Here is a 25224-nt window from a genome sequence, read left to right as displayed (position 1 = left end):
GGCATAATATCATTTAGAGACAGCTGGAAGGTATCTAATGATGTATAATCTAAAACAACCACCAAAATAAAATTTGTTAAAGAGTGTTATAGAGGCACACCTGTGTGGCTCAGCAGACGAGCATATGCCTTCGGCTCAGGTATGATCCTGGGTCCAGGGATTGAGTCTCTGTGAGGAGCCTGCTTCTCCCTCTGCCTCTGTCTCTGCCTCTTTCTCTGTGTTTCTCATGATTAAATAAATAAATAATCTTAAAAAAGAGTGTTATAGATAATAAACAGAAGATATAAAATAGAATAACAGTACTTGACTGATCCAAGACAAGAGAGAGAGAAAGAGAAAGAGAGAGAAAGAGAGAGGTGTAAATGGAAGAAGACTAGAGGGGACACATGTAAACAAATAGCAAGATAAAAGATTTATACACAGACATAAAACATCACATTAATTATAAATGGCATGGTATGGACATTCGGATTAAAAGCCTAAAATGGTCAGTCAGATTGAATAAAAAAACCAAGTAACAACTCTATGCTGCCTTTAAGCTGTTCATTTTAAATATAAAGACACACATTGTTTAAAGTTAGAAAGATGATGGAGGCATATATAATTCGCTAACATTAATCAAAAGAAACCTGAGTTAGCTCTTTTAATATCAGATAAAGTAGATTTCAGAGCAATGAATAAACTAGTTATTAAAAATACTTTTTAATGACCAAGGGTACAATTCATGAAGTGGTCATAACAATACTAACCTTAATATTATTGTACACTTAATAACCACGCTTCAAAATACAAGGAAGAAACAGTGATCTCAGGAAAAAAAGACAAATCCATAATTATAGTTAAACGTTTTTATATCATTCTCAGTATTTGATAGATCAAATAGACTAAATATCAATAGGTATATAGAAGACTTAACTGCACTTTAATTAATTGAAATGTGTTACACATTCCACCATCAAGAGAAGACACATCCTTTTAAAGACCACATCAGACATTAATAAGACTTTCTTTCCATATTCTGGACAATAAAACATACTTAATAAAATTTTAAAGAGTTATGCTGTACAAAGATTATTCCAAGAACACAATAGAATCCAAAAAGAAGTCAATCTTGAAAATTCCCAAATATTTGAACTTTAAATAAGATAATTTAAAATAATCCAGACATTGAGGAAGAAGTAAAAATTAAGTTGTTGTTTGTTTGTTTTTTTTTTTTTACTGTATAAAAATGCTCTCCAAATTTGTGGGATTCTACTAAGACAATGCTTAGGAAATAATTTATAACACTAAGCATCTATGTAAGAAAAGAAAAAAGGTCTCAAATCAAGAACCACAGAATTAATTTAAAACAAACAAACAGAATTCCTGGGGTGGCTTAGTCTGTTAAGCATCTGCCTTCAGCTCAGGTCATGATCTCAGGGTCCTGAGATTGAGCCCCACATTGAGTCCTTCATTAGGATCCTTGCTCAGCAGTGAGTTGGCTTCTTCTCTGTCCCACGGCCCCTCCCCCATCCTTCTTCTGCCCCTGCTCCCTGCTCATACTGTGTCTCTCTCTCTCTCTCTCAAATAAATAAATAAAATCTTTAAACAAACAAAGAAAAACTAAACAAATGAAGAACAAATAAAACCCAAAGAAAGGAGGAGAAAGACAATAATAAAAATGAGAGTGGAAATAATTAAATAAAAAACAGAAAAGTCATAAGGAAAATCACTCTAACCAATAGTTGGTTCTTTTATATTTATTTATTTCACATAGGGAAGCATTTGCTTGGGGTTTAACATAAAATCATACAAATAAAATTTGCATGAACGCAAATCCACACTGAGTCATAACACAGCAAAAGACAAAGCAAAGACAATTAATTGGTAGCTTTATACAATTGATCACAGTTGTGTTTTGTACATTATAAAGTCCTAATAAGCATCTTTGATCAACAGAAGACCAATCTTCAATGTTATCCTGCAATCTCATCCTGTTTTCTAGCATCCTCCTTTAGTATGGCTAATAACTGTTTTGGTGATTGCTATGCCCTCCAGACACCTTGCCATAAGTGCTCTGTTGCCCACTGTGGTCTGCATATCCCTGTCCATATCCATAGTTCCCATAGTCATACCCAGTATAATCATAGCTTCCTTAGCCACTATAGTTTTGATCACCACCATAGGCACTAAGTATAATTTCCATATGCTTGAACATAAGAGTTATTGAATCCTTGGTTCCATTTTTGGCCCTGATCTCTCCATGACCCCTAGTACTACCTTGTCCACCAGCTGTAGCACCCCTTCCTCCTTTTTCTTATTGCTATTGCTGCCTATATATCTCTTCGGGTTGCACAACTTTTATTTCACACTTCCCATACCATCCTAGTTTGATGGTATCTGCATTCTCACAATTTCTTTACTTACTCTTTGTCTATGTATATGATAAAACAAAATCTTCTTCTTTCATTTGTTTCTGTTTCCATGGAGTTCAATTTTTCAATCTCTCCAAAGACTCTAAAACATCTTTTAATTTGTTCTTCAGAACTATCTGGGCTAAATCTACCCCAAAAACCTTTTGGGGGGATTCTTTCCCAGACAGAGAGAGAGAGAGAGTGAGAGATGTATGTGGATATAAATGTATGCATATATACAGAAAGAGAGAGAGAAGGTACATACCCTTTTGAGGTCTATCAATTTGCCATTCAGTTGGTGTTCTTTTAGTTCCAAAACCTTATCAACACTAGCAGCATTTTTGAAAAGCACAAATCCAAATCCTCTTGATCTTCCAGTCACAGGATCTGTTTTAATGGTACAGTCTACCACTTCCCCAAATTGAGACAAATATTCAGTCAGAAGTTTCTTGCTTGTATCCTAGCTCACCCTCCAATAAACATTTTGCCATCATCCTGCTGATTTTTGTTCACATGGACCTTGGATTCTTCTGCAAATTCCTCTATGTTGCCGTACTCCTTCATGTCCTATGGGGTGGAGCTGGCCCATGGCATCCTGTGCAGTTGGTGTCACAGCAGCAAGAGATGGTGTATGGAGTATGGAGTAGGATTTAAAGTGGTAGTGGAAGAGAAAAGTTGATTCTTTCAGAAGATCTATAACATTGACAAATCTCTCGTGAGACTGATAAGACACACGTGACAAACACCAGAATTGAGAAGTTTACATCACTACAGATTTTACAGAGATTAAAATATTAATAAGGGGAATATAACAAACAATTGTATGACAATAAATCCAACAAAATAGAAAATAGACAAATCTAGGGGCCCCTGGGTGGCCCAGTTAATTGGGTGTCCAACCCTTGATTTTGGCTGAGGTCATGATCTCAGAGTTGTGGGATTGGACCCAGGGTCAGACTCAGTGCTGGTGGGGAGTCTGCTTGAGATTCTCTCAAGAGATTTTCCTCTGCCCCACCTCCTGCTTTTAGGCTCCCTCTCCCTCAAAACAAGTAAATGAATCTTTAGAAAATAGTAAATCTAAAAGACATTCCTAGTAAAAACTCTCAACAGATAGAAATACAAGGGAACTTCCTCAACTTGAGAAAGGGTCTCTGTGAAAAACTTAATGCTAATATCGTGTGTAATAATTGAGACTAAATACCTTAAAGATCAGGGAAAAAGGAAGAATGTCCATCTGTATTCCTTCTATGCATTATTGAATTGGAAGGGTAGCAAATGCAGTAAGAAAACAATAAATATGTGTATATATATTTACATATAATTTATATATATGGTGGTAGAAGAAAAAAGTTGGTTCTATTTTCTATTTATATATATTAACAATAAGTATCCTCAAAATAAAATTCAAAAGATACCAATTACGATGGATAAAAAGTATGGTAAGCTAATTTTAAATTTTATTTAGGAAATCAGTTTCTGATATGGACAAAATGACTTTGAAAACAAAAAATTTGAGGATTCACAGTATCTAATTTTAAGATTTATTACAAAATTCTATATTCCATATCAATATGGAACTAACATAAAGATATATAAAAAGATGAACAGACAAATGAAAGAGAATAGACAGTTTAAAAATGTATGTGGATATCAATGTGTGCATATATACAGAGAGAAAGAGAGAAGGTACATAGGGAAAGGATACATAGGATGAATAATCTTTTAAAACAAAGGTGTTGGGACATTTATATATCAAAATGCAGAAAAAAAGACAAAAGAAACTTAATTGCATGCCATGGGCAGTATAATAAAAATAACTCAAAATGTATCATCAACATGTAAATAAACTACACATTTTAAATATATAAAAATTAAAAAAAAATCTTTGTGTCCTATGTTTCATATATATATATATATATATATATATATATTATTTAAAAATAAAAATATCATTCAAAGAATAAAGAATACTATTAAGAAAATTAAAAGATAAAGCCTGGAAGAAAATATTTGAAAATCACTTATCTGATAAAAGATGTCTATCCAAAGTATATAGAGAATTATCAAAACTGGATAATAAAAAACAATAAAAGTAAGCAAAAGATTTCAGCAGATAATTCACCAAAGAAAATGCACAGATGGCAAACGAGTCCATAAAAGGTGTTCAAAATCATTAGTCATTAGGGGAATGTAAATTAAAACTACATTATGATACCACTATATGCACATTAGAATAATAAAAACAGACCAAAAAACCTGTTCAAACCAAGCATTTGCAATGATATGCACGAACTGCACTCTTACACCCTATGAGATAGAAAGATACAAGTTTTCCCATTTAGGAAAAAAGTTTAGAAGTTTGAAAAAATATTTTTAATGTAAAATATAGACCTACCATCATGTTTATTTCTAGGTATTTATTCAAGCCAAATAAAAGCATATATCCCAATATAAAGACTTGTGCATGGATGTTCATAGCATCTTTGTAATAGCTATAACCTGAAAACAACTCAAATGTCCAAAAAGGATGAATGGAGCAACAAAATATAATATACTGTACAATGGAATACTACTTAGCAGTAAAAAAGAATTAACTACTAACACAAAAACAAAATGTATGAATCTTGAAATAATTATCATGAGAGAATCGTGACAAAAATCAAAACTCTATGATTGCATTCATATAAAACTCAAACATGTAAAGAGAAATAAAAACAGATTATTGGTTTCCTGCAAAAGAGCTTGGATGGAGAAGGGCTACAAGGAAGAATTAAATAGGCAGGAGAAAACATTCAGGATTGATGGATATGTTTAGTAATGCATAATGGTTTCATGGATATATATGCCAAAAGTCATAAAATCGGACACTTTAAGTGCAGTTTATTTTTGCAGATCATAAAAAAGTATTCTGGTTCACTTTCAGAAAAATATAGAGCCATATTTTCCCATTGCACATGTACCAACTCAAGAAAGTTAAATATTATTTGTTAAACAATCTCAGTCATAAACTTAATCTTACAAAGCTTCACAAATTCTTAATCACAAGCATCTGTGTACAGGTATTTAGGTAGATAATGTAGCTGATGTGATACATTTATTAAGCCCTATGAACAATGTTAACAACAATTATACTCCTCAAGCTAATAGAACATTCATGTTTGATGTTTAAATAATTTCATTATCAAGATGAATAATAGGATTGACTTTGACAACTTTCTTAATTACTGATTTTGACAGGAAGCCAACACTAATTAGAATTTCATCTTTATAAAATGAATACACTGTTTGTAATCAGCCAAACATCCCTCAATTAAATCAGAGCTCTAATATTGCCCAAGTTGTCATTTTAATTACTATATAATATATGTAGAAAAATAAGTATTTATGTTAATTTTAAAATATTACTTTATAAACACCAATTTATATGTGAATTTTTGGTAATCTACTGCAATTTTTGCTACATGTGAAAGAGACATTAGAAGTATGCTTAGCACTTCAGTTATATTTAAGAACTACAAGTGTCTAATGACTTACCTTTTATAATTATTTTCAAAATAAAAATGTTTACTCTCCCATGGGAATGGGAACATTACAATAACCACAACACTCAAAAGTTTTCTTTGAGGTTCCTTAAGTCTGACCTGTGGGGCACAGGTTGAGAGTGTGTTCAAAGTGCACCCAGCCAACTGGTAGACCATATGGTTCCTAGTTCACTTGGAATCGTTAAGTCTCATCTGTTTTTGGAGAAACTGCTTGAAGGAAATCATTCCAGTCTGTCCTGTTTGTTCATGCCAATTTCAAGGTGACATTTCCACTCCATAAAATGACTGAGAATGGAAGTAATCTCATTTGGGGGTCCCCAACAATGGTATATAACCCTTTCTTTCCAGGAGTATCTTGTGTGTCATTGGAATTGTATTTCTTGTATGAGGAATCAGGCATTAATTTCCATCCCTCTGAAAAAATAGTGACCTGCACTTGAAGGTTAGTCATGACTCCTTTAAGTGTTTAAAGTCATGGAAGGCATCCCTACAGGTTAGGCTCAATAGGCTGAATTGCCTTACTTGTAGTCCAAGGTGGTATCTGGGCGATCTTTAATACATCCTGCTGTTTCTGAATTGACGCTTTGAAACAAGTACAAAGGTGCTGCCTGGCTCTCTAAGCTAAATGCTGATGGCTTATAGGGTTTATTCAGGTGAGAGTGAGGAGTATAAGGTTGAAGTCAATAGTACAAGTTATTATCATTTTGCTGCAAGGGTCCTGTTGATAATAGCTTTAGTTAAATGCCACATAAGACATTTCAGACTGATTTAGTTCCAGCCCTGTCAGTCAAATTGGAATCAGAGTGGCAGAGAGGATACACATGTGGGAAAATTCTACCTGTAGTGATTTGGTATAGAAATGAGGGTTAGGTATTGTTGGGAGATAATTCTCCATGAGTCCCATTTTTGACTGGCTTAAATTAAGTTGTATTGTTTGAACTATCTTTTCAAGGATAATTATACAACAAACAGCATTGGAAGATAGAGATAGTCACTCACTCTAGGACAGAGGACCCATGGGTTCCCTAACCAGTATCTTTATTAGATAATCTATCTTTCCATGGCAACAGTTAGGCAGGCTTGCAAGCACCCCAATTTAAAAGATTGGAACTCTCTAAGCTTGAGGTTCGTTGACTATAATCCCAAACCTCTGCATTCAGGACACCAGATGAGCCTTTTCATTTTGCCTAGTGGGATGGCAGGTAAAAGAAACTGATTGGAACATGAGATGAGGGTAAAGGTACCTACTGTGCCCTGAGTAACAGAGTCCTTTCCTCCCCCTGATGCAGAAGTCTAATATTTCTTGCTAATATCTATGAAACTGTCTGGATAGCTACTTGTTTTATAAAGAAGGTAAAAATCTCAGACATTTCATAGTTCTTCCCTCCCTTGCCACATTCTGTAACCAAACCATTAATTCCCAAGGATCAGATTGATGATTCCTGGCACAAAGAGACAAAAGTGATGGGGCAGTAGTTGTAGCTTTTTAGGTGTATTTGCATATTTGTTGTGTTAATTCATGGAAGCTTTGTTTTTCAGGGACCAAGAGACTTTATATTGGCAAAGACAAATTCCTTGAAATGTTTGAGTGTTCTCATTTTATGAGTAAAGTCATTCCAAGAAATAGCCACAAGTCCCTCTTCAGGGGAAGACTGAAGGAATTGTTCCTGTGTATATTTGCCATAGCTTTGCCTGATTCTTCTACTGGGGTCCTGGCTACTTCTTTTGTCAGTCAATTCAAGTCATGGTTCAACTGATTGAGACCCAAATTGGCATAAAGTTTGTGACTTTAAACCAGGGTGACTACCAATTGCCCAAGCTTGTTTCGTTCATGTAGATTAAGCAATTCCTTTTTTGGTGACTTATCGGTTTTATCTTAAGGGAATTCATGTTCTCTTGACCATCCCCAAGGATCTCTAAGGGTTCATTCACCTGTCTGCTACTCACATATTGATATTCTTTACAAGAATTGCAGTCTACTTCTGAGGGTTAAGCATCATTATTATCTACTTTATGTCATTCCCTTTGCTATCCAGATGGTCAAATCTATGATAGTGTATCCTACCACCAGCTCTGACCTACCGAGAGCACCCACCACTTGTTTTCCTCATTATAATGCCAGTACACCCCTCATCCAAAGTGTCTTCAAGGCACTCTCCCAAATCTTAGTCAATTGGTAGGTTGATATTATTACTTTCTTAACACAGGAGATTTCTACTGTATCGATAACATTTGCCAACTTTTTTTTTTAATTTTTATTTATTTATGATAGTCACAGAGAGAGAGACAGAGAGAGGCAGAGACATAGGCAGGGGGAGAAGCAGGCTCCATGCACCGGGAACCCGACGTGGGATTCGATCCCGCCCGGGTCTCCAGGATCGCGCCCTGGGCCAAAGGCAGGTGCTAAACTGCTGCGCCACCCAGGGATCCCAACATTTGCCAACTTTATGTTCTGTACCTTTTGTTCTAGCTCCTACCAGATCCATTCTCTTTCTTGTCCTGCTAGTGTATGTGGACTAAGTCCTACAGATCATTGAAGATATAGTATTGTTCCTCTTTTAGCTGACATTGCTCTTTCTTTATTAGGTTGTGTGGTGAGAATTCTAGTTATTGATCTTATGGCTAGTAGACTCTGAGCCAGAGTCTACTCTGAATGAAGCATATTGTCTTTAGAGACAAAGGGGTAAGCTATATCTGAAGGTCCTGTGAGTGAAGAAAGTCTGGGATTTCAGGGTTTTCAAGTATATATATATATATATATATATACCCCCAATTTCTCAATCTGCTGTCTCAGGGTCCTAGTCCTCCCAGATCAGGACCCTTATGTTCTCATAATGGATTTGCTGGGTTTGAGAATTCAGACTTAATATTCAGCTCTATGGTTGTCAAGGTGGCTTTGTGATAGTGTGCCAGTCTTATGTTAGCTTGGAAGTAGAGAAATGTAACTCAAGGTGGGGACAAGGGTGGGAATGAAAGTTCTATCCATACACCAGCAGGAATTGTAGGAGATAGAGTTTGAGTTCAGACCTCTGAGGGAGAGGCTTTCTAATCAGAGTCTAAGAATTATAGAGTTTATAGAGTTATAGCAAATAAATTTAGTTCCTCTCCAGAATTAGTGGATATCAAATTTAGAGAGGTGGGAGGAGAGAGGTTTTTCAAATCTATCCAGTAACTGAAGGAAGGAGAAACTTCAGTGCTACTTAGGAAAGCCAGTCAGCTTGTCTGACACTAAGCAACACATTCTAGTAATTTGTTCTAAAGTGAAGAGAAAGCAAGATAAAACCAGAGCACAGGCCAGTTACCAAAAACTGGACGAGCAAGAACAAAGCGGACACTTCGTTTTCTTTCTGGCTCCATTCTTTGCTTCCTTTACAGCCTGTAGTTACGGCTTCACCCTTTCCTTCTCTTTTAGCTTCCTTGTCTCTGCAGTCCATTTTGAGGGATAGAACATCTAGTTTACAAGGTACAGGGAGTAAAGAAAGGGATAGAAGTATTATGAAGAAACTGTGGCTGAAGCATATTGCACAAGTAAAGGATTACAGACAACTACCTCTAATCCCTACACTGTTGCAAATGCAAAATTCTTTTATCCAGGTGGCATTTCATTGATCAGGGAAAGAGAGATTGGGCAACTGGTAGTTAGTTCCATACTCAGGAACAACTGAGATGGAGGTAAAGTGGTGGCAGGACTAATAATCTTAATCTTAATATATATTAACAAAGTGAGAAATCTATCTCAGGGTCAAGGAGAATGATGACTATGAATCTTTTTATTGAAACATATTATCAGTAGAAGAAAGTGGATATACACTACAGAAGAAAGTATATGTGAGAAAAGTCAGGAGACTCTAAAGGAGCAATAACTTAATTTATTGATTTATTAGCATATATAAAAAATTAAATGGAACAAATCTATTATTTCATCAACAATAGGATGTTGATAATGGTGCTTTAAGATAAAAGAAATGTATATTTAAACGGTATTAACAACTAAAATAAACAGATGTTCATATAAAGCCAATATAGTTGAAAGTTATTTCCTGTATTCCTTTATTGACTTCCCTCAGGATAAAACTAAGAACCATGAAGTCAGTAATTGTATGAACATTTCCTTTTGATGTCACAAGGGCTGTTGAACTCTTAACTGGATTACTTTTCTGAAACATGGGGTATAATATGGACATGAATGTGATTGTTTTTGTCCTTTCTGAATGTACATGAACTAACTCCATATCATTAATTTGGGGGACTATTCTTACCCAAAAAGTGCATTTCCTAATAGAATTCTAAAAATAGAAGGATAGCCTAGTAATAGAAATATTTCCTAATAATAGAATTTGGGTATCTGATGTAGTTTAGAAACAGAATATATGAGACTTTCGAGAAAATTATCAACTTTCATAAAGAAGTCTGAGCAAATTATTCTCTTTGGGAAGATAATGTCTAACTATAGGAAAAAATAGAAATTTTGGAAACTCAGATTGGATAAACTATAGAAACTAACTCAAAATAATGTATGCCGTGCAAAATCTTCAGTAATAAATGCTTAGTGAATGCTATATACAGAACCTAGTCTTAGTGAGGGAAATACAAATATACAAACCTTCTCTAGAAGTAATTAATTGTTGTTGTTAAGAGGTAGCCATATGCTCAGTTTAAGAGCAAGGTGCCCATGTGGCTGGAATTTGGCCATCTCGGGGAGGACAGTAGAAAATGATGCCTGAAGAGAGTCCTTTAGCCAGTCATGTAGGGCCTTTTGGAATATAGTAAAAATTTCTGATTTTATGTGAAGTGTGAGCCCTGGAGGATTGTAAGCAGTAAAGAGACACCATCAGATCTGTGTTTTGAAATGATTACTCAGATTGATGTATGAAGGATAGATTATAAGAGGAATGCGCTATAAATTATAAACAAGGATATGCACATGGAGGCTGTTGCATAGTCGGAATAGTGACATTGATGGCTTGGATTAAGGTGATGGTGGAATTGTTGATAAATGTTCAGACATGGGATATATGTTGAAAGCTGATGACAGAATATTCTTCTATTTTTATTTGGAGTATGAGAAAGAGTAGTCAGGATGCCTCCAGGGTTTTTGGCTTGAGCAAATGCATAAACAGAATTGACATATAATGAAATAAAGAATTTGGGGATGGATAATGTTGGGTGTGGGATATCAAAATTACTGTTTTGGACACGTATACTTAGTGGAATGATATATGGGTCTATAATTTGTGGAAATAATTTGAACTAGAGAAAAATTATATGCCACTAGAATTCATAGGATTAGTCTAGCGATATAATTATCATTGACTCCAGACAATTTACAGTATGAGTGTAATAGTGAAGAGAAGAATTTCTACGACAAAACCCTAAGACACTCTACATTGAAAGATTGGTCTGGAAGAGAAGTGGAGCCAGAAGAAAAACTGAGAGGAGGAAGCCATAGGAAATCCAGTGTAAACCCCATAACGCTCTATTAAGTTTTCCTTCCTTTGCCTTCCAACCATTTTTGCAATGTTAATTTATATTTTTTGACTGCTTATATTATTGATGTCTTTATTAAATGTAAACCCTTTGATGGTAGGAAGTGTGTTTCTTTTACTCACCACTTTATATCTAATGCCTGCCATGGTGTCCAATATACCCAGATGCTAAAAAAATTATTTGATGATTGAATAATTACTTTCTAATGTTATCCATGAAATATTATTTAAATATATAATATAAAAGATAAAAAATTTCACTTTCTAGAAGTTTTTATTGATTTTTTCTGTAAATATCAATATCAATAAATCAATATTTATATCCAAATATTTGACTACACTTCTATTGTTTTCCTCAGCTTATACTTTTTAAAATATTTATAATTATATGGATATTTACTATTTCCCATAGATTATTTCTTGATTTGTGTTTATTTCATTTTTAAAATTTACAAACAAAAAAATTATACTGAAGAGTCTATAATACTATCAGACATTTTTTAAAAATTCATTTTACATTTATCTCTTTAATGTATCTAGAGTACATCCTGATGGCAATTGTGATATGAAGAAGAAAACATAATTTTTTCCTGTCAAAAAATAACTCTAACACCTTTTATTTAATACTTCTTCCTTTCAAGACATGTGTAAGATGTTATTTTTAAAATTTATTCAAGTAAAACTTGCTTACAGAAAAATGCATAAGTCATAATTATATAGTTCCATGATTTTTCACAGTGAACATATCCATACAATCAAGACCAATTCTAACAAAACTCTATCTCTAGATTCCTGATGTTTCTAACCACACCGTGTGTGTGTGTGTGTGTGTGTATGTGTTTAATTTTTTGGATATTGAAAATGTGATTTTAAAATGTAGATGGACATATATGTGATCTAAAATGCTTTGGCAGATGGGTCACCTGGGTGGCTTAGTCAGTTAAGCATCTGACTCTTGGTTTTAGGTCATGTCATGATCTCAGGGTGGTGAGATGGAGCCCCACGTTGGGCTTCCTGCTGAGCTTGTGGTCTGCTTCAGATTCTCCCTTTTCCTCTGTTCCTCCTCTCGCCTGCATGCTTCTTTTCCCTAAAACAAATTTAAAAAGAAATCTTTAAAATGCATTGGCAGAACCCAAGAAAATTATCTTGCATTCCCCAGTTAGAGGTAACACTGACATCCCTACCCCTCCCACCATAGTTTTGCATTTTTTAATAAATTAAATAATACAGATACATTTATATAGCTAACCTTTTTTTCCCCCCTAAACATTATGTTTGTGAGATCCATTCTTGTTCTGTGGCAAAAATTCATTCTCTTTTCTCAGTCTGTCGTACTCTCATATTATTAGCATCTATTCTCCTGTTAATGAAGATGTTTATTAATACTCAGTCTTTATGATGTTAATAAAAATCCAGTCTTTCATTGAACATGTGTATGTATTTCCATTACATGTATGTGCAAGGGAGGAATAGCTGGGTCATCTGCTAAGTTTCAGTAGTAGAGACAAATAATTTCCCAAAGATATTTTAACAGGTTAAAATTTTGCCATCAGTAAACAAGAGTTGTAGTTGTCCCATATTTTCAACAAATAATTTGGTTTTTTAGCCATTTTGGTTGGTGTGAGCAGTATTTGCTGTGGTTTTCATTTGCATTTCCCTGATTACTAATAAAGTTGAATGCCTTTACATATGTTTATCTGCTTTTCAAATATCCTCTTTTTTGAAATGAATATTCAAATCCTTTATTTTTCCACTGTCTTTTTCTTATTAATATGTAAGGCATATATACTATATATTACTATCTGTTTTATGATAGCCCAGTTTATCAATTGTTTTTCTTTCCTTTATGTAAGTAATTTTTGTTTCCTAATTAAAAATCTTTGTTTACTCCTAAGGTCATAAATATGTTCTCTGTTTTCTTTTATAAACTTTAATGTCTTAACTTTTACGTTTGGATTTATGATCCATCTACAGTTGATAATGTGTGATATATACATGTATCTGATTGACTTTGCATCATTTGTTAAAAAGACTATTTTTTTCCCTGTAGCAATGAAGTGGCACCTTTTTACATATAACTTAATTGAAAATATGTCTCCAAATTTTTCTTTTCCTGTGTTCTATTTATCTATCCTTCTAACCAATGTAACTCTATATCAGTTTTGATATCTGATCATGTAAATCCTCTGGTTTGGTTCTTCTCCAGGTTTGTTCTGGCTATCTTAGGTTATTCACATTGCCAAATACAGTTTTAAAAATAGCATTTCGATTTAAAAATATGGCATTTTTGATTGATTATACTGAATCTATATATAGAACTTGAGGTGAACTGACATCTTTATAAAAATGAGTCTTTTAATTTGTCTCATGGGGTATCCTTTCACTTACTATGTCATCTTTAATTTCTCTCAATTAAATTTTATAGTTTTCAGTGTAGGATTATAATATATTCTGCTTTTGTTTATTTTTATACTCTATATTATAAGCCATTATAATAGCGATTCTTTAATATAAGTGTTCACACAGTTTTTGTGTACTCTATCTTGTTTTACCTTCAATATGAAAGTGAATATTTTAATGGAATATGACATTTTTGATTGACAGATTAACACTTTAGGATGAAATTTTAAAACCCATCTACTGCATTCTTAATTTTTGTTACTGTATTTTTCAGTTCTAGAAATTCTATTCGACTTCTTAATGGATTCCGGTTCTTTGTGGAAATGCTCTAAATTTTTTGTCTATTTTGTGAATCTTATTTTTTATTACTTAGAATTTATTAAGCATAGAACTTAAAAAGTCTTTGATAATTTCAATATATGGATCATCTGTAGGCAAACTTTTTAAAAATATTTTATTTATTTATTCATGAGAGAGAGAGAGAGAGGCAGAGACATGGGCAGAGGGAGAAGCAGGGTCCATGCAGGGAGCCCGATGTGGGACTCAATCCTGAGACTCCAGGATCACACCCTGAGGGGCTGAAGGCAGCGCTAAACCACTGAGCCACCCGGGCTGCCCATTTGTAGGTAAACTTCTATTGATGACTTTTGTTACCCTTGTTTGTGTCATGACCTTAGCCTGCTTTGCAAAATTTTTATTAAAAGCCAGACATTGTGACTGAACATTATGAAAACTCTAGATGATGTAAATGTTTCTAGAGAGAGATCACCCTTTTCTCTGCAAAATGGGTAAAGTAGGGATTGAGTTTAACCTGATTTACAGTTTCAGACAGTCTCTGCTTCCAGTTGAACTTTTAGATCTGTGGTCTAACCTGCCCAGCAGTTTCAACTAAGTTGTTGTACAGACCAGTCTCGCAAGAAAAGTCTAATTCTTGTCTTCTCAACACATCAGGACTTCAGAAAATTATGATAATTTTCAGAAAATCTCTGCTTTGCTTTTCAGTCTCCTACCCTATACTGCTTGAAAATTCAGTAACAATTTCGGTAGAACATTCGGTACAATTTAGAGCTCAGATCTCCATTTTTGTTTTACTTGAATTTTCAGCCTTTAGATCTCTAATTTTCTATGTAAAGCTTGTCTGTACTATGCCCGGCCCACACCTAGAACCTCAGACTTGCCTGGAATCAGCCAATGTCCTGAAGGACAATATTAGTGCAGTATGATGGTCTCCTTTCTGGGACATTTCTCAAGTCTGTGTTTCTTTCTGCTAAAGTACTGTTGCCTCAAAAGTTTTCCAGTGTCTTCAGTATTTTTGTTATATTTTATTTTGTATTTTATGTAGATTCTCTAGTTGAGCTTGGCAGAAGAATTGATCTCTCAAAAGAGACTCATTCTTACCATGTTATATATTCTTAAATATCAAAAACAAGAGAATAAACTCTACAGATCTTGGTCTGAAGACACACATGCACATTCAAACATATCATTGTTAAAATGAGTACTATTCATCAGGATTATGTAGTCAATGATATTGTAATAGTGTTGTATGGTGACAGATACTGTCTACACTTGTGGTGAGCGGAACATAGAGGCTTGTCAAACTACCATGTTGTATACCTGAAACTAATGTAGCATTATGTAACAACTATAATTTGAAAAATGAGTGCTGTTCGCTTTTAATCCATAGTCTTATTTTTAATTATACTTTTGTTGGTTTTTATGTTCCTATAGTTTCCAAAATTTCAAACAATGGAAATGGAAAAATATACTTAGCAGAAGTAAGCTTAGAGAAGGAGTATGTTCTATTAATGAGATTTATATGAATACTATGGAAACTAGATGGCATAATGTATTTATTTGGAGTTTTTAGATAATTTTTTTATAATGCAATAACAGAAGTGTATTTAGTGAAGCAAAACATTTTGTTTGAGCTACCAAAAATGACTTTAAATATTATTATAGCATTTTAGGATAGTGATAGGTCTTATTTATTTATTTATTTTCCACAAGCAAACTTTTTATTATTAACTCGAGTAATCATGGCCTTCTAAAGACCATTCTGGTTATCTTTGGTTTTCCTGGGTTGGTGGGGGGAGAACTCTGTGCCTGCTATTTTGTTTCAAGTAGGTTTTTAGCTATAAGCAGTTGAATTACTTACAAGATAGCTCTAAATAACACATGAGTTTGAATTCTATGATAACTTTTTCAGAAGATAATTATTTGGTAGAGGACTGTATCAGAGAGCATGTAAGAATCTTGTGAATTCTTGTGTTCTCAATCACTGTAAGTGCTTACCTAAAAAGCTTTCAAATTAAATATACATTGCTGGTTGATGTTCACTGGTTTGTGATTATTTTAACTCACATTGACATTTACATACTGCCTTGGGTATATATTATTTATATATGTGTGTATATACATTGTATATACTGGAGTATATACACTGCAGCTGTTTCAATTTCAGTGATGCAAAGATCAACATCCAGCAATATACATTCAGAATATTTAGTTTATATGGAAGGTAGTGGCAGATATATGTTGATTATTTTTTTAAAGATTCTATTTATTTATTCATGAGAACACAGAGAGAGAGGCAGAGACATAGGCAGAGGGAGAAGCAGGCTCCCTGCAGGAAGCTCAATGTGGGACTCGATCCCGGGACTCCAGGATCACACCCTGAGCCAAAGATAGATGCTCAACCACTGAGCCACCCAGGCGTCCCTATGTTGATTATTTTAAAGCTGTTTTTGTTTGTTTGAGAGAAATTTAAACTGTTTTCTGCATTACAACATCTTTAGAAGTTTTCAACATTTGATGGAAGACTATACAATTAAATAATATGATTTAGCTTGTTTTAAAGTATCGGGTTATAAATATTGTTACCAAGGTGATGATTCATTTAATGAAAACATCCTTTGACTGAGCCAGATTTGGGACATTAAAAAGTTCAGTTAATAAAGTTTATGCAGTGTTTGAAAAACAGAAGTAACTCCTGTTTATTAGGAGGTATTTATTTATTTACTTCCTTGTTTATTTAGATAAGAGAGTAGCTTTAATGGATTCCCCAAATGCATAATACCTAGAGAAGTAAATTGGGTCATGATAAATAAATGAGGATTCTGGTACACTTCATTTTTACAAAAAGTACAAGTATTTCCTGATCCAGAAGAAAGGTAGCCAGCAATGGGTATTTAGGGAAGATGTTACTACATTATTATCACAATTAAAGACTGAACAGTGTAATGGGTAAGAGCCTAACATCAGGAGTGAGATCGCCTGGGCTCATATCCCAGCTGTATCCTTAACTAGCTGCATGGTTTTGAAAAAGGTACCATGTTCCTCTTTCCTCAACTTTACAGTTGAGGAAATAAATAGTATTCATCAATAGGGTTAGTGTTGGGGTTAAATTATTGTACATGAGATTCTTTGAACAGCACTATGGAAGCTTTAGCTAGTTTTATCATTGAGATCAAATATTGAAATAGTCTCTGGGAAAAACAGATAATATATTCACATTCACATTTATTTGAAAGACATAACAAGCTTTATTCAAAGTATTGTTCTTATTACCAAAAATACATTATGATCCATTTTGAGTTTATCTTTGTGTATGGCGTAAGAGATTGGTCTAGTTTCATTCTTCTGCACGTGGCTGTCCAATTTTCCCAGCACCATTTATTGAAGAGACTGTCCTTTTTCCAGTGGGTAGTCTTGCTTTGTCGAATATTAGTTGACCATAGAGTTGAGGGCCCATTTCTGGATTATCCATTCTGTTCCATTGATCTGTTTGTTTTTGTGCCAGTACCACACTGTCTATTAAGGCAAGGGAAACAAAAGCAAAAGTGAATTATTGGGACTTCATCAAGATAAAAAGCTTCTGCACAGCAAAGGATACAGTCAACAAAACTAAAAGACAACCTACAAAATGGGAGAAGATATTTGCAGATGACATATCAGGTAAAGGGCTAGTATCCAAGATCTATAAAGAACTTATTAAACTCAACAGCAAAGACACAAACAATCCAATCATGAAATGGGCAAAAGACGTGAACAGAAATCTCACAGAGGAAGACATAGACATGGCCAACACGCACATGAGAAAATGCTCCGCATCACTTGCCATCAGGAAATAAAATCAAAAGCACAATGAGATACCACCTCTCACCAGTGAGAATGGGGAAAATTAACAAGACAGGAAACCACAAATGTTGGAGAGGATGCGGAGAAAAGGGAACCCTCTTACACTGTTGGTGGGAATGTGAACTGGTGCAGCCACTCTGGAAAAATGGGTGGAGGTTCCTCAAACAGTTAAAAATAGACCTGCCCTACGACCCAGCAATTGCACTGCTGGGGATTTACCCCAAAGATTCAGATGCAATGGAACGCCGGGACACCTGCACCCCAATGTTTATAGCAGCAATGTCCCCAATAGCCAAACTGTGGAAGGGGCCTCAGTGTCCATCGAAAGATGAATGGATAAAGAAGCTGTGGTCTATGTATACAATGGAATATTCCTCAGCCATTAGAAACGACAAATACCCACCATTTGTTTCGACATGGATGGAACTGGAGGGTATTATGCTGAGTGAAATAAGTCAATCAGAGAAGGACAAACATTATATGGTCTCATTCATTTGGGGAATATAAAAAATAGTGAAAGGGAATAAAGGGGAAAGGAGAGAAAATGAGTGGGAAATATCAGTGAGGATGACAGAACATGAGAGACTCCTAACTCTGGGAAACGAACTAGGGGTGGTGGAAGGGGAGGTGGGCGGAGGGATGGGGTGACTGGGTGACGGGCATTGAGGGGGGCACTTGACAGGATGAGCACTGGGTGCTATGCTATGTGTTGGCAAGTCGAACTCCAATAAAAAAAATATACAAAAAAAGTACATTTTGAAAAGGTGCTGAAAACAAACATTGGTAATAGTCCACATCATTAGTGTTCACCTTTTCAAATGTTGAGAATCAGTCATGTTTTTGAGACTTTTTGTTTTCCTAATTAATATTTTATATGAGATATTTTTCTTACTATCATGGGAGCTAATGTTTTTAGTGTAGGTTATGAATAAAATAGCTATTTGCCAGTTTTTATAATGAGAAATTCAAGCAGTCTTCTATAACCTGTCTGCATCAGTCTTTGCCACTTCTTTCTTCCTTTCACAGCAAGGTATTTCAAGGTAATCTTATACTTTCTGTGGGATCATCAATTTCTTCAAGAAGCTTTGTTTCCTATAAGTAGAGTTTGTAGAAAACATCTGGGTATTGGTATTTCATTGCTGCTGGGCTGTCATTGCTTCTAAGTACTCTTAGGAGATACACGTTTATGTGTATCTTATCTGACCACCCACCCACACACATACCTACCTGTAGATGGGTTTAAAAAAAATAGACACATTTTAAAATCTGCCAATTCCAACGTAATTAGCACAAGCTTCTTCTGGCATCTTTTAAAGTATATTTTTAATTTCCTCGTCTAGTAGAAAGAAATATGTCTCCAATTTCCCATATATATGTATATATATGGGAAATGAGACATATATATAAATAAATATATATATATTGCTTAATCTTCAGATAGAAATGAAGTACATGATTCAGACTCACTAATCCATATTGCTATGAAAAATGAACTATTAGGAGTCCAACATGAGTTTACAGTTCTTTGATTTTTAAGCTTGAAGCAGAAACATTTTCCAAGTGTCTGTGTGACAATTTGCTGTTGATATGTTGGTGAAAGCAAGACTTATTCCATGTGAATGGACAGGGAGCCTCCTAAGCACATGGCTACAGAGAAGAGTGATGCTTGCGGGTTAAAGTCCATCACAGTGTGTCACTGGACCCAATGATTCATAACACTTCACATCCAAGGGTTCACTTCTAAGATCCCCAAAGTCTTATCTAATCATGTCATCAGAATCATAATCCATAGTTTTGTGAGCATATCGAATCCGGTTGTAGATGAAACTCTTCTGATGGATCTCCTCTTCATTCAGAGTTCTCTGAAGTAAAAAGACGAGTTATCCATGCTGCCTCACTCTCAGAGTGCTTATACTCTGCGGTAGGCAAAATTCTAAGATACCCCCAGGATTCCCTCCTTCTGGTATACATGCCCTAAATCACTCTCTCTCTTTGAGTGGCGATGGGACTGGTGTCTATCAATCATATGATGATCTATCTCTCATATGATTCGATTACTATTCACCTCACTTTCAGTTAATCAAAAGGGTGATTGCCCTGAGTAGGCCTGACCTAAGCAAGTGAGTCTTTTAAAAGAAGGGAAAGCATCAGACACATGCTTCTTTTGATTTAGAAGGAAGCAAACTACCAGCTTGTAAAGAGAACCATGTGGCAAAGAGAGGTGTTCTCTAGTAGCTGCGATCCTTCATCCTGCAACCACAGAAACTGAATTCTGCCAACAGTGATCTTGGAAGAGTTCCTGGAGCACCAGGAGAGTTCATGGGGTCTGGCCAACTCCTTGCACTGAACCTGGTGAGACTCTGAGCAGGAAACTAAGCAAGTTGCTGGTACCCAGACTTCTGAGGCAGGTAACCAATTTGTATTCTGTTAAGGCAGAAGTTTGTGGTAATTGATAATGCAGCAGTAGAAAGCTAATGTGTGTCCCATTTAAACCGACAGAGAGGAAGAGCTTGTTCAGAGAAACTGTGAAATTCAGGCCCATGTTTCTGATGTTCCTATTCTAGCAGCAGGGAATGGTCTCTGATCAGGCCCCAGTTTTGCCCCCGAGGAGTACTTTCTTAGTCCAGCTTTCTCAGTAGTGCTTGGCTCTCTCCTTTAGATTGTCCTTCTTTTTCCAAAAGAAATGGTCCATGTTTGCAGCAAAGCAACCCTCCTGCAGTGTCTGTTTCAAAAATTGGGCCAAGAGACCTCATTTAATTTCAAATTTTCTCAGCCCCTGCTTCCCAGTGCAAGCTGGCAGGGTTTTTAATAGTACACTTATTTAAATAACTTTGTGAGTTTCCTGTGACATTTTGGAAGGCTTACTCCCTGCCCCAAAAGTCACATTAATTTCATGACAGACTTATCTCCACCTTAGGGGCGTCAGGCTACTACTATGTGACAATATTCATATGATTTTTTGAATTCCATTTTTGTCAAGCTGATAAGATCTATTAGGCATAGTTTAAATCTTTCTGAGATCTTTAGAAAAGATTTTACTACTACAACCTTGCTTTGATCTTTACCTTGAGGCCACTTACTGCTTCAGAATCTTTGCCAGGTCCACAGACTTGAAATGTGAAAGCTTTATATTCCAGATCAGCTAGTTGTGACGCCTCCCATATTTTTCCTTCAAATTGACCTTGCAACATGAATGATTCATTTTTATCACTTCTCTTTATTCTAGTACCTTATCATACTCAGATAAAAGAAGCCAGAAGATACTTTGTAAATTCTGCTAGAACATGTCCTTAGCCAGATCCACTAGCTCATTAGGTATAGTTGCCGTCTTTCCTGGTACTTTCTCTGTCTCTGCACACGTGGGTCGCCAGTATCCCATCCTGCACAGTAGTTTCCTCACCGTATTTATAGATATAGTAGCAATTTATTTGCAGTTCCTCCAGGCTTCTCATTAGGCCTCTCTCCACTTTTCCTCTTTCCCTGTTGACCGCCTGCTGAAGGTCACAAAGACAAAGCAACATTTCAGGTTTTTGTTATGGCAGTACTGCATTTCAAGGTACTATTTCTACTTCAGGCATTCATCTATAATTATAGATACACAAACACATTCCTCAAAAACCAGGGGCTTAAAACACCAAAATATATATATATATATATATATATATATATATATATATATATATATATTTTTTTTTTTTTTTTTTTTTTTTCTCACAATATTGTGGATCAGTGATTTGGGCTGGACTCAACTGGTTGTTTCTACTGTTGTGTTCTACTGGAGGTACTCCTGTGGCTGGCCATTCAGTTGAGGCTAAATGGACTCACAGCACATTAGGTGGTTCATGCTGGTTGTCATCTGGGCTGCATGTCCACAGCGTATTAGCCTAGGCTTCTTCACATGTTGGAAATATTACAAGAAGCCCCAGTGCAAGAGGGGCTTTTTGTTTGTCTCTACTTGTATTACCTTGGTTTTGGTCCTATTAGGCAAAATAAATCACATGGCCAAACCTAGAATCAATGTGGAAGTGACTACAGAGGGCATATATGTAATATATACAGAAAGGTTCATTGGGTGTCATCACTCTGATATCTTTCATTTTGTTAATAGGAATATTCTGTAATGCTAAAACTATAAGTTAGAAATTCTGTAACTTCTCCAACCCACAATGACACAATTACGTGAAATTTTTCGGATCATGACTGGGTTTTCTATGTATATTTTTCAACATGCATTGAACTATCTGGTTACCCTTATGGAGGTCATCTCTAATACAGAATTATTTTTCTTAAATCTCACCAGCTCTGGTATGTATTTTTTCCTTCCTTCTTATTAGTTTGTTATTGAGGGCCAGCATTTATCTCTTTTGGTTCCACATGACTTTCCAGAGGCACTCTTTATAGAACATTCACCTCCTATCCTGCCTTATCTTTTTTCTGTTCTCTTCAGTAGACAGTGTTTTCTTCTCTAAAGAAGAGATATTGTCATCTTTAAGTTACAATGCTGGTTATGAATGAGCTCTTTCTTCAAATGTCATATTCTAATTAGGAAGATTTCTGAACAACTTAATCTTATAGTAACCCTAGTTAAGCAGGTATGATTTTGAAGAAGTAAATTTGAAAGAATCTTCTCTCTCTGCCATGATTTCCTAATCAAAAGTTATTATGCGTGCATGGCATAATTATGAGGGTTTTTTTTTTAAATCTGTTCTTTCAGTTCATGGCTTCAGTGTATTTTTAATGAGCTCAGAATAAATAAGTCATATTTTTCTTTTTTTAAAGATTTTATTTATTTATTCATGAGAGAGGCAGAGAGAGGCAGAGACAGAGGCAGAGGGAGAAGCAGGCTCCACATGGGGATTCCGACGTGGGACTCAATCCCGGGACTCTGCGCTCACGCCCTGAGCCGAAGACGGATGGTCAACCGCTGAGCCACCCAGGCGCCCCAATTTTTCTTTGATAGTATACACATTAGAGTATGATCCCTGAAATTCCAGTAGCCATCCTCTTCTACACTAAGATGACAGTTTGAAGGGTGAGAGAATGAAAAGGAGATAAAAAAAAAGAAAATCTCAATGACTTTTGAGTCATTTATTCTGTCAGTTGTAAGCACTACTATGTTTTCTTTCTTTCCTTATTTTCTGTATATATTTACTAATAATTATTCTCCTATTATAAGTATTTAGGAATATTATTTTCTTGGTCACTTGCAACTAATACTGTACATGATTAATATAAAACCCTAATAAAAGCATTGATTTCATGGGCACCTGAATGGCTCAATCAGTTAAGCATCGGCCTTTGGCTCAGGTTATGATCCCAGGGTCCTGGAAAGGAGCTCCACAGGGGGTTTCTTGCTCGTGGGGAGTCTTCTTGTCCCTCCCTCTTGCTTGTGCTCTCTCTCTCTCTCTTTTTCTCAAATAAATAAATAAAATCTTTTAAAAATTTGATTCAAGGTATAAACATACTAGAGAGGCTATTGTGAGGAAAGTTCAGTCATAACAAAACATTACCAAATATTAATGATATTTTTTGTGGATATTAAAGGGTATGTTTACATTTGGTATATTCAGTCTCAATTTATATGTTTTTTTTATAAAAGTCACATGCTGTCATCTTTCACATCATCTGTTTTCAGTCTTCCTTATACTAATCCGTCCTTCAGATAGACATTTATCATTTACTTTGATCTAAATACTATGATTTGTGCTGGGGAACAATCATCAACATTCATTCGGAGAGGTTTTTTTGTCTACTTTAAGGATAAGAGACAGTGAATTGAAATACAGTATGATGAAAGCTAGTTGAGGGAGCTTTCTGGCATGTTAAAAATCTGTTTTAATTGTGTAATGCAGATATATACATTTGTCAGAACTCATATAAATTTACGAATAAAATTGAAGCATTTTGTTGTGTATAAATTATGCTTCTGTAAAGTATCCATCGTAATGAAGTGCAATAATAAGAGTAAAGAATAAAGCAACAGGTATTCCTTGTTTATATAGTTATGCTCCAATTTTATCTTATTTTCACATTATATACATCTTACTCTATTCTAGTTTGCCTTGCAATTACATTTTTCTTTTTCTGTTTTCTTTTCTTTAGGTATCTTGCTGTGGCCTTTACCAAATTCAAGCTATGGACTTAAACTTGATCACATATTCTTCTATTGGGTCATAAGCCCTACTGAGGGTGAAATACAATTTTTCTCAGTTAATTACACAATATGCTTGACTATAGGGAAAAAATTCCTGAAATAGAAAACTTGAAAAAAATTGTAAAATAAGGGAATAATTTGGAAGGCATTGCAGGAGTAGATGGATAAGAGTGAAAAGTTAATTGAAACTCTTGAGGAAATAAGAATCAGAAAAATGATGCCGTTTAAAAAAAAAAACAACTAATGTGTAGATGTTTAGACTTCAGCTTGGGCTTTCTGCAGTTTTATTATCTGTTCAGCAGATAGTTATTTAATTATTTCAGTTGATCTTTCTTTTAATAAAGGAAGCATGTAACTCAGAGTAAAATAAAATAACTCCAGGTTAGAACTAGAGCAATTTGACCACCATCTGGAAGAGTGACCTGGTTGATGACCTTTCACAATTCCACTTTACTGTCCTCCATGTTCTTTGATGTGGAGCTAGAATCTCTCACCAGGAAGTAATTTATATGCAGAAAAATGATATCAACATAGCTCTAGGGAACCATCTTCCTTTATTTATTAACTGCATGTTTCTTTAATGGGAATTTCAATAAAAATAAGCATTCAATATTTAAATATTTAGTTTCTAAGTAATTTTTGAGATGCATATTTCAACTTTTACATTCTTAGCAGGATTTTTTTTAAGAGTGCCAGACTTAGCTTTTAATTTTAGTTATTAAAGCTTTATTGAGATCTTTATTTAAATAAAGTACTTTGTAATATTTCTCTAGTGTGTATTTTGAATATATATTCATTTCTCATAATATTATTACTTCAAAAAAGTCATGTGGGACTTGTTAGACTTTTTTATATAAGTTTTAAATATATTATTAATTGATTGATTGATTTAAAGAAAGGTTGCATTGAATTGGCAAACCCAGGTCCTTTTGTTTTAATTTGTCGATATCAGCCATAGTTAAGCAGACACATGTTCAAAGCTGTCAAAATTTAGAAGAATGAGAAGGCAAATTAGTTTGGATTTTCACTTCACCCTCCATAGCAATTAAATTTTGGATTCTTCTGTAGATTCAGGTTCATAAGGATAGAATTTAAACATGTTTTCTTCC

The 25224-nt window shown here is 34.8% G+C and overlaps 1 long non-coding RNA gene and 1 pseudogene across 1 annotated transcript in view; one reads left to right on the top strand and one right to left on the bottom strand.

The window, feature by feature from the left end:
• The window catches only part of LOC111094580, a 70007-nt gene extending 45224 nt beyond the window's left edge, over positions 1-24783 (top strand). The window contains exons 3-4 of the long non-coding RNA XR_005385506.1: positions 20135-20369; positions 24064-24783. This is a non-coding gene — a long non-coding RNA (uncharacterized LOC111094580). The remainder of the gene's footprint in view (positions 1-20134; positions 20370-24063) is intronic.
• Positions 1994-3045, bottom strand: LOC100686495 (annotated as a pseudogene).
• Positions 24784-25224: the final 441 nt, after the last annotated feature.

The sequence above is a fragment of the Canis lupus genome, chromosome 38, assembly GCF_011100685.1.
Source record: "Canis lupus familiaris isolate Mischka breed German Shepherd chromosome 38, alternate assembly UU_Cfam_GSD_1.0, whole genome shotgun sequence".
NCBI classification, from domain to species: Eukaryota; Metazoa; Chordata; class Mammalia; order Carnivora; family Canidae; genus Canis; species Canis lupus.
The sequence above is the reverse complement of the archived record's forward strand: the minus strand, read 5'-3'. Positions and strand labels throughout refer to the sequence as shown.